At 35.0% G+C, this 16981-nt stretch overlaps 2 long non-coding RNA genes across 2 annotated transcripts; one reads left to right on the top strand and one right to left on the bottom strand.

Annotated features, from left to right (window-relative positions):
- The first annotated feature begins 13342 nt into the window (after positions 1–13342).
- LOC112639894 lies at positions 13343–14841 on the top strand. The gene is made up of 5 exons (XR_003123732.1): positions 13343–13732; positions 13876–14032; positions 14131–14382; positions 14562–14672; positions 14801–14841. It is a non-coding gene; the product is annotated as an uncharacterized LOC112639894 (long non-coding RNA).
- A 605-nt stretch (positions 14842–15446) lies between these two features.
- On the bottom strand, positions 15447–16528 carry LOC112639898. Its single transcript, XR_003123735.1, has 3 exons — positions 16426–16528; positions 15980–16233; positions 15447–15896 (listed from the first exon to the last, which is right to left on the bottom strand). It is a non-coding gene; the product is annotated as an uncharacterized LOC112639898 (long non-coding RNA).
- Between the last annotated feature and the right edge of the window lie 453 nt (positions 16529–16981).

Genomic DNA, 16981 nt, shown 5'->3' on the forward strand with positions numbered 1-16981 from the left:
GGAGGCTGTTTCTGTAGAAGAGAAGATAGAAATGATTCTTATTTATGGTGAATGTGGTAGAAATGTTGACGATGCCGTTACACTTTATGCTGAACGTTTTCCGAATGCGATCTCGAGCATCTTTTTATCGGGTTGTTACACAATTTCTACAAGAGGGAAGTGTGTCTAAGAGAAAAAGAGCCCGTCGAAACCTAGTTACTGGAACTGACAATGAAATTGCTGTATTAGCTGCAGTAAATGTTGACCCTCATGTCAGTACTCGACAAATTGCACGCGATTCTGGAATTTCGCGACGTAGTGTAGGCAGGATATTAAAACGTTATAAATATCATCCCTATCACATTTCGTTGCACCAAGAACTTCATGATAATGATTTTCAGAACTGAGTTATCTTTTGTCAATGGGCATGTCAACAAATACAACAAGATCCTAATTTCTTTGCTAAAGTCCTATTTTCAGACGAGTCCTCTTTTACGAACCACGGCACGGTTAATAGACATAACATGCACTACTGGAGTATTCAAAATCCACATTGGTTACGTGAAGTTGACCATCAGCGTCAATGGTCTGTGAACGTTTGGTGTGGAATAGTTGGTGACAAGATAGTAGGTCCATACTTCATTGACGGCAATTTAAACGGCGAAACATATCGTAATTTTTTACAAAATCAACTTCCGCTTTTACTTGAGGACGTATCCTTAAATGTAAGACAACAAATGTGATTTCAACACGATGGATGTCCATCGCATTACTCCCGAACTGCTCGTGAAGTTTTGGATCGCGAATTCAATGGACGCTGGATCGGTAGAGGGGGTCCAGTAAATTGGCCAGTAAGATCTCCAGACCTTACGTCTCCAGACTTTTATTTATGGGGTTACATAAAGAGCGAAGTTTACAAAGAAGTGCCAACATCTCGTAAAAATATGATGCAACGAATCCGAAATGCTTGTGCCAAAATATCACCTGATGTACTCTGCAGTTGTGTACGATCTATGGAAGTTCGGATCAATAAGTGCATTGAAGTCGAAGGTCGCCAATTTGAGCACTTATTAAATTAAATTAATTTCAAACAGATAAGACAATCATACCAAATTGTGAGAGGCAAGGGGACTCACCTAAAACAAGCACCCCAAAGGGGATAAAAACCTACTACGTCCACGTCGTTATTCCTGGGTAGTGCTAAAAGTAATTAATAGTTGTACAGTTTTTCAACCTTAAAGTTAAAAAAGGGATTCCAATAAGGTACTCCGTTATCTCAAGATTTTTGTGTTTTTTTGTTTTTTATGGCCAAAATATGGGTTAAATCGAAAAAATAATAAGAACAAAAAGTATTTTTTTTTTCGATTTCCAATCGAAATCCGCGGCAAAAAATGGGTGTTTCCATTTAAAAAAACGAATTCTGATCAAAAAACGCCACTTCCGGTCTAGACCGGAAGTTGTAATATGGACCTTTCGATAGCCTCTTTAATGCCCTACAACTTTTGTCTAAAACTTTTTTCAAAATAATCGACTCCAATCGAGATATTATCTTGTCTCAAGATAAATGCCCCACCTGTATATACAGGGTGACCCATTTTAATCTCCCCACCTAAATTTCTCGGAACCTAAGCAAGATAGAGAAAAATGTTTTAGACAAAAGTTATATGGTTTCAAGGGGGACATAAGATGGTGTCATTAGTTTGATCTTGAAGAGCCACCTGAAGGACACGCGAAGGTCAGCTCCAACTTTTTAAATGGGACACCCTATATGCTTTTGCATATTCTTGTAGCTCATCTCAAGAGCTTTCCAAAACACTATAATTAGGTTAGTTTTCATTAAGTACTTTCTAAATTATGAGGCTTGAAATCATTTTTTAATTTTACATAAACCGTAAAACATCTTGTAAAATATTCATTTTTCGATTATTTTACCTTAATACTTTTATGTACAAAATAATGAGCGGAATCAATTGGTGTAAAGGAAACACATAGTTGTTTCTAAGAAAAAATATGTAATTTGCAAAAGGTTAAATGAGATTGTGTAGTCGACCAAACTAGCCAGAATTATAATTTATTCAATACGACGTTTCGACCATATGGTTGTGGTCCTTATCAAGTATACACTGAAATAGATATATAAATTACAAAAAATTATTATTTACATCTAATTTTCGGTTTAGACCGTAATATGCACAATTAATTTAGTTTAAACGTGAGATGTTTTAATATACATACAAATTAGCCGACGTAATGATAATCAGAGTATCGGCATAGATAGTAATCTTGTGCAAAGCACAAGGCACATTAACAAACTTTATTTTAAATTCGATTTTTGAGAACAATGAGTCCGTGTGGGACCTCGTCAAAGACTGAACACGATCATAAGTAAAACGGAATTACATGACCTTTATTATTTTGTCATAAATGTTGTTTAAATTTTCTGTGTCTCTTTGTAAGTTGATTAGGTTATCAAATCTCTTTATGAAAAACATCTCAGCAATTTCTCTTTTACGAACATACTTTTCCGAACATACATATGTAATTTGCAATTAACAATTCCATATTTTTTCTTAAAAACAACTGTATGTTTTCTTTACACCAATTGATTCCTCTCATTATTTTGTACATAAAAGTATGAAGGTAAGATAATCGAAAAATGAATGGTTTACTAGATATTTTATGGTTTATGTAAAATTAAGAAATTATTTCAAGCCTTATAACTCAAAAAGTACTTAATAAAAGGGTACTTAATTATAGTGTTTTGGAAAGCTCTCGAGATAAGCTACAAGAATATGCAATGAAAAATAGGGAGTTCCATTTAAGAAATTGAAGGTAATCTTTATGTGACCTTCAAATGACTATCCAAGGTCAAATCTAAGGTCACCGTCGGATTGCCCGGGAAAAATCCTACAACTTTTGTCTAGGTTATTTTCCTCTGTGATGCGTATTTTTCAAATTATCCAGCCGTCCCGGAACTTTTTCCCATCACTGTATATATATATATATATATATACAGGGCGATCCCGAAAAACCTTCCGTCTTTAAAATGACGTATTCCTGACACTATTCTAAGACAATTTTTTCTTTACCAAAATTTGATTTGAAGCGTAGTTTTTGAGTTATAAGCAAAAATAGTTAGTAAATCACGCGTCGAGTACAGGAGGCAGGCAGGGGCGGCCCGGCGCGCCGTGAGCGCGGGCGCAGCTGATCGCCCGACAGGCGATTACCACTGCATGAGTCACTAACTATTTTATCTTATAACATAAAATTATGCTTTAAATAAAATTTTGGTAAAGAAGAAAATGTCTTAGAATTACATCAGGAATACGTGTTCCTTAAAATAATGTTAATTATTAAAAGTTATTCTGGATCGCCGACCGTCGAACGCTGTAATCAGCTGATTGCTACATGCGATGTGTGTATGGCGGAGTGTGTGCGTAAAAGAGAGAGAGAGAGAGAGAGAGAGAGAGAGAGAGAGAGAGAGAGAGAGAGAGAGAGAGAGAGAGAGAGAGAGAGAGAGAGAGAGAAAGAGAGAGAGAGAGAGAGAGAGAGAGAAAGAGAGAGAGAGAGGGAGAGAGAGAGAGAGAGAGAGAGAGAGAGAGAGAGAGAGAGAGAGAGGGAGGAAGGGTAAGAGGGACAGACATTCACACACTCGCACGCACGTACGCATACACTTTTTTCTCTCTCTCTTTCTCTCTTTTACAACACTCTGTCATTTAGTCACTCATTCTCTCACTCACTCACTCACTTACTCTGCTTACTTATTGCTCACTCACCTGGTAGCAGCGTAGCGAATCTTCATGCTACGTATTGTTGTAACTGCTGCACGATTATTAGATCGCTGCACCGCTGATTGTTAGAGATGCGCGACACATCGAAACTTTCTCACTTCGAAACACTCTTACACTCGATTGACACAGATTACGCGATAACGAGTTTACTGTTTATTACTCACTCGATTCACATCGTTTTATCGAGACTTAAAATTACTTTAAAAGAAACGCGAATGCGAGAGAACACATGACTCGACGCGAAGCGACGGACCGCGGAGACTGCGCGACCACGAGGGTTATGTGTTGCCAGAAACGCGACACGCGACATCTAACAATAAACGCCTTGCGCGTGGCGCGTGATTGACGCGAGATAAGACGAACAATCGGCTAAAACCTTCTCATTGCGAATGCGATAGAAAACATGAAACGTATAATGACGTACTTAAAAAAATTAATTATTTATTATAAATGATAACTATTTTTAATTATAATAAATAATTATTATTTTAAAAAGCATGTGTTATACGTTATTACATTTTCGAAACTATTGCATTCACGATGCGAAGATTTAAGTCAATCAGCAAGAATAATGTAATTAACAAATTACATTTGGGAAAATTTATTTTTATTCTGCTCACAATGAAATGTTCCAACGTGAAAATGTATTGGTCGCTCTGAAAAGAGTGGATTGATTAAAAAAAATTTTAGAGCAGATGCTCAAAATGCCCGCCATCCATCCTAACGCAAGCTCTCATGCGTTTTAATAAATTTCTTTCGAAGTTTTCCATTATTTCTTCGTCGATATCCTAAATAGCAAATCGTAATCTTGTCTCTAGATCTTCGATATTTTCGGGAAGCGTTTTATAAATTATTTCCTTACAGTATCCCCATAAGAAAAAATCTAGAGGGTTGAGATCCGGAGATCTTGCGGGCCAACGTATCGGGCCGTATCGACCCATCCAGCGTCCAGGAAAATTCTCGTTTAAAAAATTTGTAACAATTCTGGCGTTGTGTGGCCCAGCACCGTCTTGTTGATAATATCGTTTCTTTCAAATAATGGCACATCTTCCAGGAAATGTGGTTTCTGTTAAAAAATCGACATAGGTTCTTCCAGTTAAAATGTCTGGAAGAATAACCGGACCAAGTATTTCAGTGCCCATTATTCCAGCCCATACATTAATCTTCCAACGAGTTTGAAAATTTCGTAATCGCGTGATTTTCTTCGCTCCAAAAGTGCATATTATGCACATTAAAAATTCCTTCTTATGTGAATAGCGATTCATCGCTGAATATCACACGAGAGGAATATCTTGGATCTCGATCGATGTTTCGCAAAAAATTTTCGCAAAACGTTCGTCTTGCAGGGTAAGCTGCTGGTCGTAAATGCTGCACGCGTGTATAATGAAACGCGTGCAACTTTTCTTCTTTTAATATTCTTTGTACGGTTGTATAAGATAAATCATGTTCTCGAGCGACTACCCGAATACTTGTTTCGGGATTATCCTCGAAAGTACGTATAATTCTTTCTGTATTCCGTACATTTCTAACGCCGCGATTTCTCCCAGCGTCGTGTTTGTTCGGCAGGACACTGCCAGTATCGTATAATCTTTGAGCTGCTCCAAGTATGACATAACCCGATGGATGTCTTCGGTTTGGATATAATTCGGCGTATCTTCTTGCAGCAGGATTCTGCTGCCCGTGATACTCGCCAAGTGCCATCAGCATGTCGTAGTATTCTTGATTTGTACGTCATTATACGTTTCATGTTTTCTATCGCATTCGCAATGAGAAGGTTTTAGCCGATTGTTCGTCTTATCTCGCGTCAATCACGCGCCACGCGCAAGTCGTTTATCGTTAGATGTCGCGTGTCGCGTTTCTGGCAACACATAACCCTCGTGGTCGCGCAGTCTCCGCGGTCCGTCGCTTCGCGTCGAGTCATGTGTTCTCTCGCATTCGCGTTTCTTTTAAAGTAATTTTTAGTCTCGATAAAACGATGTGAATCGAGTGAGTAATAAACAGTAAACTCGTTATCGCGTAATCTGTATCAATCGAGTGTAAGAGTGTTTCGAAGTGAGAAAGTTTCGATATGTCGCGCATCTCTAACAATCAGCGGTGCAGCGATCTAATAATCGTGCAGCAGGTGAGTGAGCAATAAGTAAGCAGGTGAGTAAGTGAGTGAGTGAGAGAATGAGTGACTAAATGACAGAGTGTTGTAAAAGAGAGAAAGAGAGAGAGAAAAAAGTGTATGCGTACGTGCGTGCGTGTGTATGAATGTCTGTCCCTTTTACCCTTCCTCTCTCTCTCTCTCTCTCTCTCTCTTTTACGCACACACTCTGCCATACACACATCGCGCGTAGCAATCAGCTGATTACAGCGTTCGACGGTCGGCGATCCGGAATAACTTTTAATAATTAACATTATTTTAAGGAACACGTATTCCTGATGTAATTCTAAGACATTTTCTTCTTTACCAAAATTTTATTTAAAGCATAATTTTATGTTATAAGATAAAATAGTTAGTGACTCATGCAGTGGTAATCGCCTGTCAGGCGATCAGCTGCGCCCGCGCTCGCGGCGCGCCGGGCCGCCCCTGCCTGCCTCCTGTACCCGACGCGTGATTTACTAACTATTTCTGCTTATAACTCAAAAACTACGCTTCAAATCAAATTTTGCTAAAGAAAAAATTGTCTTAGAATAGTGTCAGGAATACGTCATTTTAAAGACGGAAGGTTTTTCGGGATCGCCCTGTATATATATATATATATACCGGGTGTTTCAGACCACCCGTACACCCCATTTTAAAGCAAAGGAAGTGATTATTTTGAAAAATGTTTCAGACAAAAGTTGTTGAAGATAAAGTAATGCATTACATGGGTAAATTTGATTGACCTTGGGTGGCGTCGTGAAGGTCATGTCAAGGTCGACTTGAATTTTTTAAATGGGAACCCCTATTTTTCATTGCATATTCTTGTAGCTTATCTCGAGAGCTTTCCAAAACACTATAATTAAGTACCTTTTTATTAAGTACTTTTTGAGTTATAAGGCTTGAAATAATTTCTTAATTTTACATAAACCATAAAATATCTAGTAAACCATTCATTTTTCGATTATCTTACCTTCATACTTTTATGTACAAAATAATGAGAGGAATCAATTGGTGTAAAGAAAACACATAGTTGTTTCTAAGAAAAAATATGTAATTTGCAATTAACAATTCCATATTTTTTCTTAAAAACAACTGTATGTTTTCTTTACACCAATTGATTCCTCTCATTATTTTGTACATAAAAGTATGAAGGTAAGATAATCGAAAAATGAATGGTTTACTAGATATTTTATGGTTTATGTAAAATTAAGAAATTATTTCAACCCTCATAACTCGCAAAGTACTTAATAAAAATGAACATTATTATAGTGTTTTGGAAAGCTCTTGAATTAAGCTATAAGAATATGCAATCAAATGTAGGGGGTGTCATTTAAAAAAGTCAATGTGACCTTGACCTGACCTTGACGACGCCATCCAAGGTCAAACTGATAGAATCAGTATATAGATCTTCTTAAACCTTACAACTTTTGTTGGAAACACTTTTCTGTAAAACGTATATTTTCCGAGATATTTAGGGGTTTCCACACTTTTGGTAGACCCTGTATATATATATATATATATATATATATATATATATATATATATATATATACATACAGGGTGTCCCATTTTAATCCATCCAGTCGAATATCCCGAAAACCAAGTCCGAGAAAGAAAAATGTTTCAGACAAAAGTTGTATGGTTTCAAGGGTGCCATAAGAGGGTACCATTGGTTTGACCCTGAAGAGTCATTTGAAGGTCATGCAAAGGTTACTTTGATTTTTTTTAATCGAACACCCTATATATTTTTGCTTATTCTTGTAGCTCATTTCGAGAGCTTTCCAAAGCACTATAATAAAGTATTTCTTCATCGAGCACTTTTCAAGTTATGAGACTTGAAATAATTTCTTAATTTTACATAAACCATAAAATATCTAGTAAAATATTCATTTTTCGATTATCTTACCTTAATACTTTTATGTACAAAATAATGAGAGAAATCAGTTGGTGTAAAAAAAAAAAACATAGTTATTTTTAAGAAAAAATATGTAATTTGCAATTAACAATTACATATTTTTTCTTTGAAACAACTATGTGTTTTTTTTACACTAATTGATTCCTCTCATTATTTTGTACATAAAAGTATTAAAGCAAGATAATCGAAAAATGAATATTTTACTAGATATATTACAGTTTATGTTAAATTAAGAAATAATTTCAAGCTCATAACTCGAAAAGTACTCAATAAAAAAATATTTTATTATAGTGTTTTGGAAAGCTCTCGAGATAAGCTACAAGAATATGTAATGAGAAAATGTAGGTTCCATTTAAGAAATTGAAGGTGACCTTCATGTGACCTTCAAATAACTCTTCAAGGTCAAACCAATGGTAAACCATCTTATGTTCCCCTATAAACCATACAACTTTTGTTTGAAACATTTTGTTGTATCTCACCAACATTCCGAGATATTTTCCATTATAGATTAAAATGGTCCACCCTGTATATATATATATATATTGCGACGTTTTCTCCTTCTTTATTCTATTTTTAATTGGTTAAAGCGCCGTCAAACATCGGATAAATATAAGATTTCCGCGCTCGGAGGAACAGGGATGAAGAGTGCTCGCGCGGGCCGCGGCGGAGCGGAGGCAGTTCGATATCTCGATAGGTTGGGCGCCAGATGCGGTCTTTCACGCATCAGTTTTCCACGAAATTTTTAAACAGCGCAAAAGATAGCCTGCTTCGCCACGGGCTGACTAGCTCGCCTAACGGTAGAGGGGAGGGGTTCTTAGAGCGAGCCAATTAATTATGCGGAGATTTCACTAATTCGATGTGCGACACACAAAAACGGATATCGACGACCACAGAGGACTAACATTCAAGTAAATTACGCGAATTTAACAAGGCAATGTAACAGATTTATTAATAGAAAAATAATAGACGAGAGAAAAATATAAAAACCAACTAGAATGACAAGTCAGATTGAAAACGAGATTCACAATAACTTCGATTAAAGATAAGCGAACGAAATATATAATCCAATCAAAAATGACGCGAATAATAAGACGCTGTTCACAGCAAATGTTCGCTTGAGGTAACCAATCGAAAAGAAAGCGCTAAGACTTTATAATGACGACAAACAGAGTCAAATACGCAAGACTTTATAGTGACGGAGGACAGAATCAAATACGTGAGATTTTACAATTACAGTAAACAGACTCGAATGCGCGAAACTTTATCATTACGGAGAACAGCGAGAAGTGTACCGAACATTACAGTTACGGAGAACCGAAAGAAGTGCGCGCTCTTGCAATTACGGAGAACGGAAAGAAGCGCGCGAGCGCTTACGATTTCGGAGAACCGAACGAGGCACGCTATTGCGAGTATGAAGAACAGAACGAAATACAAGATTTTATAATTCTCGAAAACGGAAATGCGCACGTAATATTTTATATTCAATTACGGAGAACAGATATAACGATAGGACGATATAATGTGCTGAAAGAACGACAGTATAATCTAGTCGATCGGAACGCGGAATTCACGTATCGCAAAGATAAGGCGCTCCCACCGGTGCACACACGGCACGGCGGGTGTCGACAACTTGCGCCTCCGATAGCCGATTGCTCGCACGTCCGTGGACGGCGGATCGCGAGCTGCCCAAAAGGAACGTACGTAGAGAGAGATGGTCGAGAATCGAGGCCCGCTTTGGTCGCGCAACTTCCGGCCCGCTGCAACAATTTTTCAGGTACTCACCCTTTCCATTTGAGAGGGGTCGTCTCGTTATGAACCGCCTCTGTGAACGATCTCTCAAAAATTTGCCGTTCAAGCGGTCGCGGAACTTTCCCCCTTGGGTGGCGGTCGACAACACTTCCGATCGGTCGGAGTCGCTCAACTCTGACCGGCGATAGCCTCGATTTAAAGATTCTACACCAACGCGCGTCACACGGATAATGGAGAGGCGAACGAGTATATCGGGTGAGACCGATCGACGATTCACTGTCGCCCCTTGACTACGGTCGTACTCAACTTCTTTTCACTACCGCAAATTTTATACAAACGAAACACTAATCGCGACCGGCCAGAGGGGTCGACCCGCGAGCCGTATCGGTGGACGGCGTACCAATTTTCGTAATTATACACGAAGATAGCCGGGTGACCTCACCATTGAACTCTCCACTCGTGGTTTCCGCCAATTCGTCTCCTTCCGTGCCGAGCGTCCGCGATACTCTCTATCAGATTTCGCCGAAAATCTCGAAAGTCTCTCATTTTCTCGGAATCGCCGTATTTATCCCTAGCTATTCGCCCCGCATCCCATCGAGAGGGGTGCTAGGCCCGTTCTCGCGCGCTCGGATTTTCGAGCGTGACGCAAGGGCGCATCGTGCGTCCGCGGTCCCGCGCCTCCGACGGTCCGCTGCTCCTGTGCGTTTTTCAGCGCCAGGTGGTCGGGAATTCTCCCGTTAGGGCCGATTTTTGCTGCCTCTATCCCTCTCCAGTGGAGGGTAGCGAATTTCCTGGATCTTTCCGATGAGGTTCAGACGCTTCGCGGGGTGCTTTCGGCGCCCGTCATGGCCCTGGGATGCTGAGCTGATGGACCGAAATTGTGCGAGGCTGATCGAGTATCGCCGACCCCTGTTTTCCACGGCCGATGTTTTGATCGGTGATGATTCGGCAAGGTTGCTTTTCTTGTAGACTTCCAGGTTGTTCTTCGTTGAAGATTTATGGCCTCCGAAACAATATAATTTCGACAAATAGGATTAATAACAATACTTTCGATTACAAACGAACGCGCTCGCCTCTCTGAAAATCCCGGCGGGGCTCTCGATTTCTCGACCGGCGCGGCCGCTCGGCTCGCGTCACGCGGTCTTTTTGGTAGGTGAACGTCCGTCGTGACGGCAATGTCACAGTATATATATATATATATATGTATATATATATATATATATTCAAATTCGTCATTTCTCATTTATTTGATATACGTAAGAACCTTGCTATACAGCACTGGTGCTACCGCCATTTTGTGCACATAGCACGGAACAGAACCAGAAATTGTGCACATTATATGTTACTCTCTGAGGACTTTCGTGGACATTGGCTTTGTAGTTCATGTCCACGTTTTTTAGATTAACAGAGGGCATATCGTTTTTAGGGATCTCCATAAACCATTGAATAAAGAACATCAGAAGGAGCATATGACCGAAAATTTTTTGTTTGCCGTGCGACGGATGTGACATAATGAAAGTGAACCATATATCGATAGAATCGAATTTATGACGTCATTCTAGTATATACTGTGACATTACCATTGAATTCAATAGATGTCACATGTGTAAGAACTGTGTAAGAACTGTGAAAATTGAATAGAGTGAGAATTAAAGAAAAAAAGTAAAAAATGGTCAGTTGTTGCTTATGTGGATTTTCTAAAACAAAAGGACGTATAGAAACATTTCATACGTAAGTGGTATAATATATTCTATTTAAAATAATAGAGTCAAAATAAAAGTATTACAACTTGTAGTTAATTTTATTGTATTTTATATCTAACAATAGTCATGTTTAGTAAAGTATTTATTCACATTACTTTCATATTTTTTGTTTGATGCATTTTTAGTGTGTTTGAAATATACCGCCAGATATGTGATGACGTCATTTATGACGTTCATGACGTCATAAAACTAACCCAATGTTCCCGCGATATATCGCTACATGCTCCTTCCTGGTATTCTTTATTCAATGCCATAGACTTACTAGAATAGACTGCTCATGAGCCCTCATTATGGTAGTGGGGGTATCCGTCACTGAGAAAAGGATAACTGTCGTTAATATGAGTTTCTATCTCTTCCTAATGCAGAATAGTGGGGAAGCATAACGACCAATAACGGTATCAAAGCGTGAGTGTCATAGTATGCGTATTGTCGATGTGAGCTAAGTCACGCTCTGGAAAGAGATAGAAACTCATATTAACGACAGTTATCCTTTTCTCAGTGACGGATACCCCCACTACCTTCATGAGCAGTCTATTCTAGTAAGTTTATGGGGATCACCTAAAAGCGAGCCATGATATCTCTCAGTCTTCTCTCTGACTCCAGAAACACATCATTGATTCGGATCTAGGGAAATTTAGGAAGTCTATCGCTGAGTATCACTGCTCAGTCCGATCAGAGTCCGATTAGTTGTCGTAAACACCCATTTAGTGCGTCCGAAAATATGTTTGGTTGGTGTTGGGAAAAAGATAAAGTTGGCAGTATTGAAAACTTCCAGTACTGCGTTTCGTTTCTCCTACTGGGATCACTAGAATTAAAAAAATTTGCTACTTGAGATATTAAAAGAGATAAATAAGTAGTTAAACATATTTTATAATAATATGTTTAATAACATCACATATATTATTATTAATACGAACGTGTGTTTTATATTAATAATGTTATAATTACAATAAAGTGACATAATTTACCTAAAATGTGATTTAAATTCAATATTTGTATATCTGGTAACAACATTTTCCAAATAATCTATTATTTTTGGTACTATTTTCCTTTCACCTCTATTGTTATTATCTCTATTTTCGAATAAAATATTTTGTAATTCTTCATTATTATCATCACTATCTGAAGAAGAATTACTCGGAAGATTCAAAAATGATGTTTTCGAGTAAAATATATTGTTTTATAATAATAATTAGTGTAATTGCAACACTTTCGTATATTGTACAAGGGCTGTGTTCCAAAATTTACTGCCAGCGCTGCAAACTGCGCTTCCAAAATTCATGGCAGCACGCTACGGCAGTGCTGTGAGAGAACAATGACGTCATTGATTTTGTCGTCACTTCCTGCTGCAGCTACTGCGGCTGGAAAGATGAGGCAGTTACAATATTTAAGATGGCGGAAAACATGGACGATGTCATAGAGAAGTTCACTCTTATTGACGCAGAAAGTAACGAAGAGTATAAAATTTTAATATCGTCTACAGATGCTGCAAGAGCAAGAAATGGTAAATTTACAACTTTTGTAATATATACATTCATTTTACAAATATTTCGGAATAGAAATTAATACATAACCTATTTGCTTATAGTTTAAGTTAATTTATCTATTATTCTTGAATGCCCAAATAATGACATTATCATTATTTATTGTAATATACATATATTATTATTTACTATAATATTCATATTATACTTTTTTATTTCGAATTTGTTCAGATAATGAATTTGCTTATTCATTATATTGCATCAAGCAATAAAATACACAAATAAAGGTACGTATATGGAATTGCAAAATGTCATACAAATGTCATACAGATAATCAACAGATATCAAACAAACAAATTATTTTGATGTTTAATTTATTATTTTATCTATTTGAAATTGTCCATTTGTCATGCTGTATGTTCATAATATTGTATAATATTATGAACATACAGCATGACAAATGGACAATTTCAAATAGTTAAATGCTGTATGTTCATAATATTGTAAAATATTTATGGTATTGTATACCCGTTATCTGATATATTTATTGTACACCCGGTATGTGGGCTTGCGTGCCTGCTGAATCATGTATAGGGTGCGCGCGCACGATTACGTCAATATCGATATTCCGCCAGGATCGATATAAAGGGGTCCTGCGGAATTCGGAGCTCTTCTTTCTTCGCTCTTCCGTTTTGCTCCTTCGCGATCATTATTATGCAGTAAACCATTTATACGAATCAGTATTACGCGGTTACCGTCTTCTAATTTGTATCAGTTAATTGAGTGACATTAATTAAATTGTGTGTGCTCTGTGCATTATTGTTGTATATTTCATCCTGACAAATATCCTGACAAAATTCCTGCATCGTGTATCACCACGGACGGCTTGATTAAGATAATCTTATCTGACTCTATATTACACGGTATAATTACATCTTATTTTATACGGAGTATCATCTCTATCAGCATCATCAGCTATCTTACAATATTGTATAATATTATGAACATACAGCATAAGAAATAGACAATTTCAAATTGTCAAATTAATAAATTATATATTTTATAGAAGATACATTTACAAATAGAGATGCAATATAAAATATGATGAAGTGAGACATGATGAAACAGAGATGCAACGCAAACCTGATGATACTGCAGACTGTAATATTGAAATCAATACAAAAGATACAAATTAAAAAAATAATTTTCAAACAAAAGGACATGTATTATATTTATTATATGTATTATATTTTATTTGTTTAGATTCTATATCTGTTCTATATCTGTTTAACATTTTATATTCTTTTTTTTATCTGTTTAGAGCAACATATACGAGCTGAAACGTTGTTATTAATTAATTTATATAAGGAGCATATGGAAATGTTCAATAATCCAAAAATTACAGCCAGGCAATGTTGGAACAATATTTCAAAAAAAAATAGGAGAAGCAGGACATCAAATATTACCAATAAAATGTTCCACCAAATTTCAGTGTTTGAAAAGAACGTATAAATCTGTTACTGATCACAATAAAAAGTCAGGAAACAATAGGAAAAAATGGGAATATTATGAGGTATATTATTAATTAGAAGTATTATACAATTTATATCAAATATAATTATTTAATTAAGATTGAAATGCAAATTGCTATTTTGCAAAGACAATTTATTAATCAGAAAGCAATATTTCTTTTGCTTGAAATTTTCATAATTATTTATTAAGTATACATATAGAAAAAAATTTTTTATACAGATTATGCATGAGATATTTGGAACCAAACCTTGGATTGCTCCAATAGCGACAGCTGGGAGTACATTAATATTATAAGTGAAGATACAGAAAACGAAGGTCCAATAAAACCAGGTACTTTTTTTATAAAACATATCTGCATTTATTTACATTTTTTTAATTACATTTTCCAATTATGTAGGCATTATTACTTTTTTCTAATTATTAATTTTTTAAAATTATAATATCTTTTTTATTTGCAGTACCAAAGAAACGAAAAATTAACAACATACTAGAAGATTATTGTGAAAAATCTTTAAAATTTAAAAAGGAAAAAGAAGACAATCTTGAAAAAAGACATAAAGAAAGAATGACGCGTTTAAGTAACATAGAAAATTTAATTACAGAAATGCTAAAAAAATAACATGACTATTATTAATAAGACTATTATTTATTACTACTATTATTTATATACCAAATACATATAGTACACATTTACATAAGTTATTGTTAAAAATTTTATTAGTTATATAGTTACTGTTACATAAATACAAGTTTATTTTATTTTATATAATGTATAAAAACTATTGTGTGATTATAAGTTGTGATAATTTTCTTTAATAAAACTAAAATAAAAACAAAATTATACGTACAATTTATTGGAAACGAATGTATAGTGTGTAGTAATCTTACGTTATCTTATTTTTTATTTTTATATTATATTATAATATTATAAGCAATGCAAATAATAATCGTCAGTGCTATAGAAATGAGAAATAATATTCTATAGTTTTATAAAAATTAATAAAATTTTTTATTAAAAATTTTCATTGTGCAAATAATATATTTATAATTGCATTACATTTTTCAATACCTTCTTCTCTTAAAGCTTCAGGTGTATTTTCAACATGTTGATTTTATAGGTATAGGTTGATTTTGTTGCACAATAATTGAGATATCAAAATAATCATTACGGATTAGACATATGTTATGTAAAATGCAACAAGCATAAATATATTTTGGTATTAAATCAGTTCTTCTCATAGGTAATATATCTAAAAGACTTCGAAATCTTCCTTTTAACAAGCCTATTGTTCTCTCAACCATCATCCTCGCTTGAGATAAACAGGTATTATACTGAACTTGTGCGTTTGTCAAATGTCCATTATTTTTAAATGGAACCATTATATATTTTTGGATACTATATGCGGTATCATCTAATAAATGGCTATTTTCGGGAAAATTTTGTGCAGTACATATATTTTCAAAATCAGATAATCTAAATACTCTCATATCGTGTACAGATCTAACCTGTCCTGCATAAACATGAGTGATTTTTAATTCATGATCGCATATTATCTGGAAAGAAATATAATTATTCTTGTTGTATAGAATCTTAAAAATTCTTTACAAAAATACCTTTAATATCTTCATAGAAATACCTGTAACTGTATGGAATGGTAACCCTTTCTATTTATATAAGCATCAGGATGCAATTTTTATGTGAGTTCCGTCTATTGCTCCTATTACTTTTGGAAATTTATATTTGTTTTTAATATGTGTCCAAATTTCTTCACTTCTTCTACTATCTGGTCATGTAATGAATGTGTTAAGATGTGAATATAATGCATTCACAACTTTCTGAACACATCTCCAAGCTGTTGCTTTTCCTACATCAAATCGATCAGCAATACATCTAAAATTAATAATAGAATAGAATTAATAAGTAAATAATGAATATTATGTATTTATTACATCTTGTTATATACTTTATTAAATATATATTTGATAAAATATATAAAACAGGATGTAATAAATATATATATATTTTTTTTGTAACAAATATATATTTTTTTGGTACTACCTTTTCATCCGAACTTAAACTTACCTATATGAATTAGGAGTTGCCATCATCCATATTGCTAACAATAATATTTTTTCTGGATTGATAGTATGTCTACCTCGTCCTTCAGATTATTTTATTAATTGTGGACTTAATATCTCCAACAAAAATATAAACGTTGATCGACTAAGACTGAAAAACACATTAAAATAAATTAAAACAACATGGAACTTTTATATAAGATTATAAATTATAAATTATATTTCTTCACAAAAATATTGATTAAATATTGATTAAATAATCAATAATATATCAAATAAATTATTACCGAAAATGACTTTTAAAATCACTATCTGTACACTGCCAAACTACGTTTTCGATATAATTATTGCAACGTATTTTTTACACGTTCGAAATAATTTTTTATTAAATTTATAACTACTTACGAATCAGATTCATCGCTTGAGTCTTCATCTGATTCTTCAAGTATTAAATTTAAATACGTAAATTAAAAATTTTTGTCGTCTGTCCATTTAAGTTAAATTGATTACTCAATTGCTAGTACTGCCAGCACTGAAATAGCATTCTATTTTGAAAATCA

Source organism: Camponotus floridanus, unplaced genomic scaffold, assembly GCF_003227725.1.
Source record: "Camponotus floridanus strain SB8 unplaced genomic scaffold, Cflo_v7.5 scaffold116, whole genome shotgun sequence".
NCBI lineage: Eukaryota > Metazoa > Arthropoda > Insecta > Hymenoptera > Formicidae > Camponotus > Camponotus floridanus.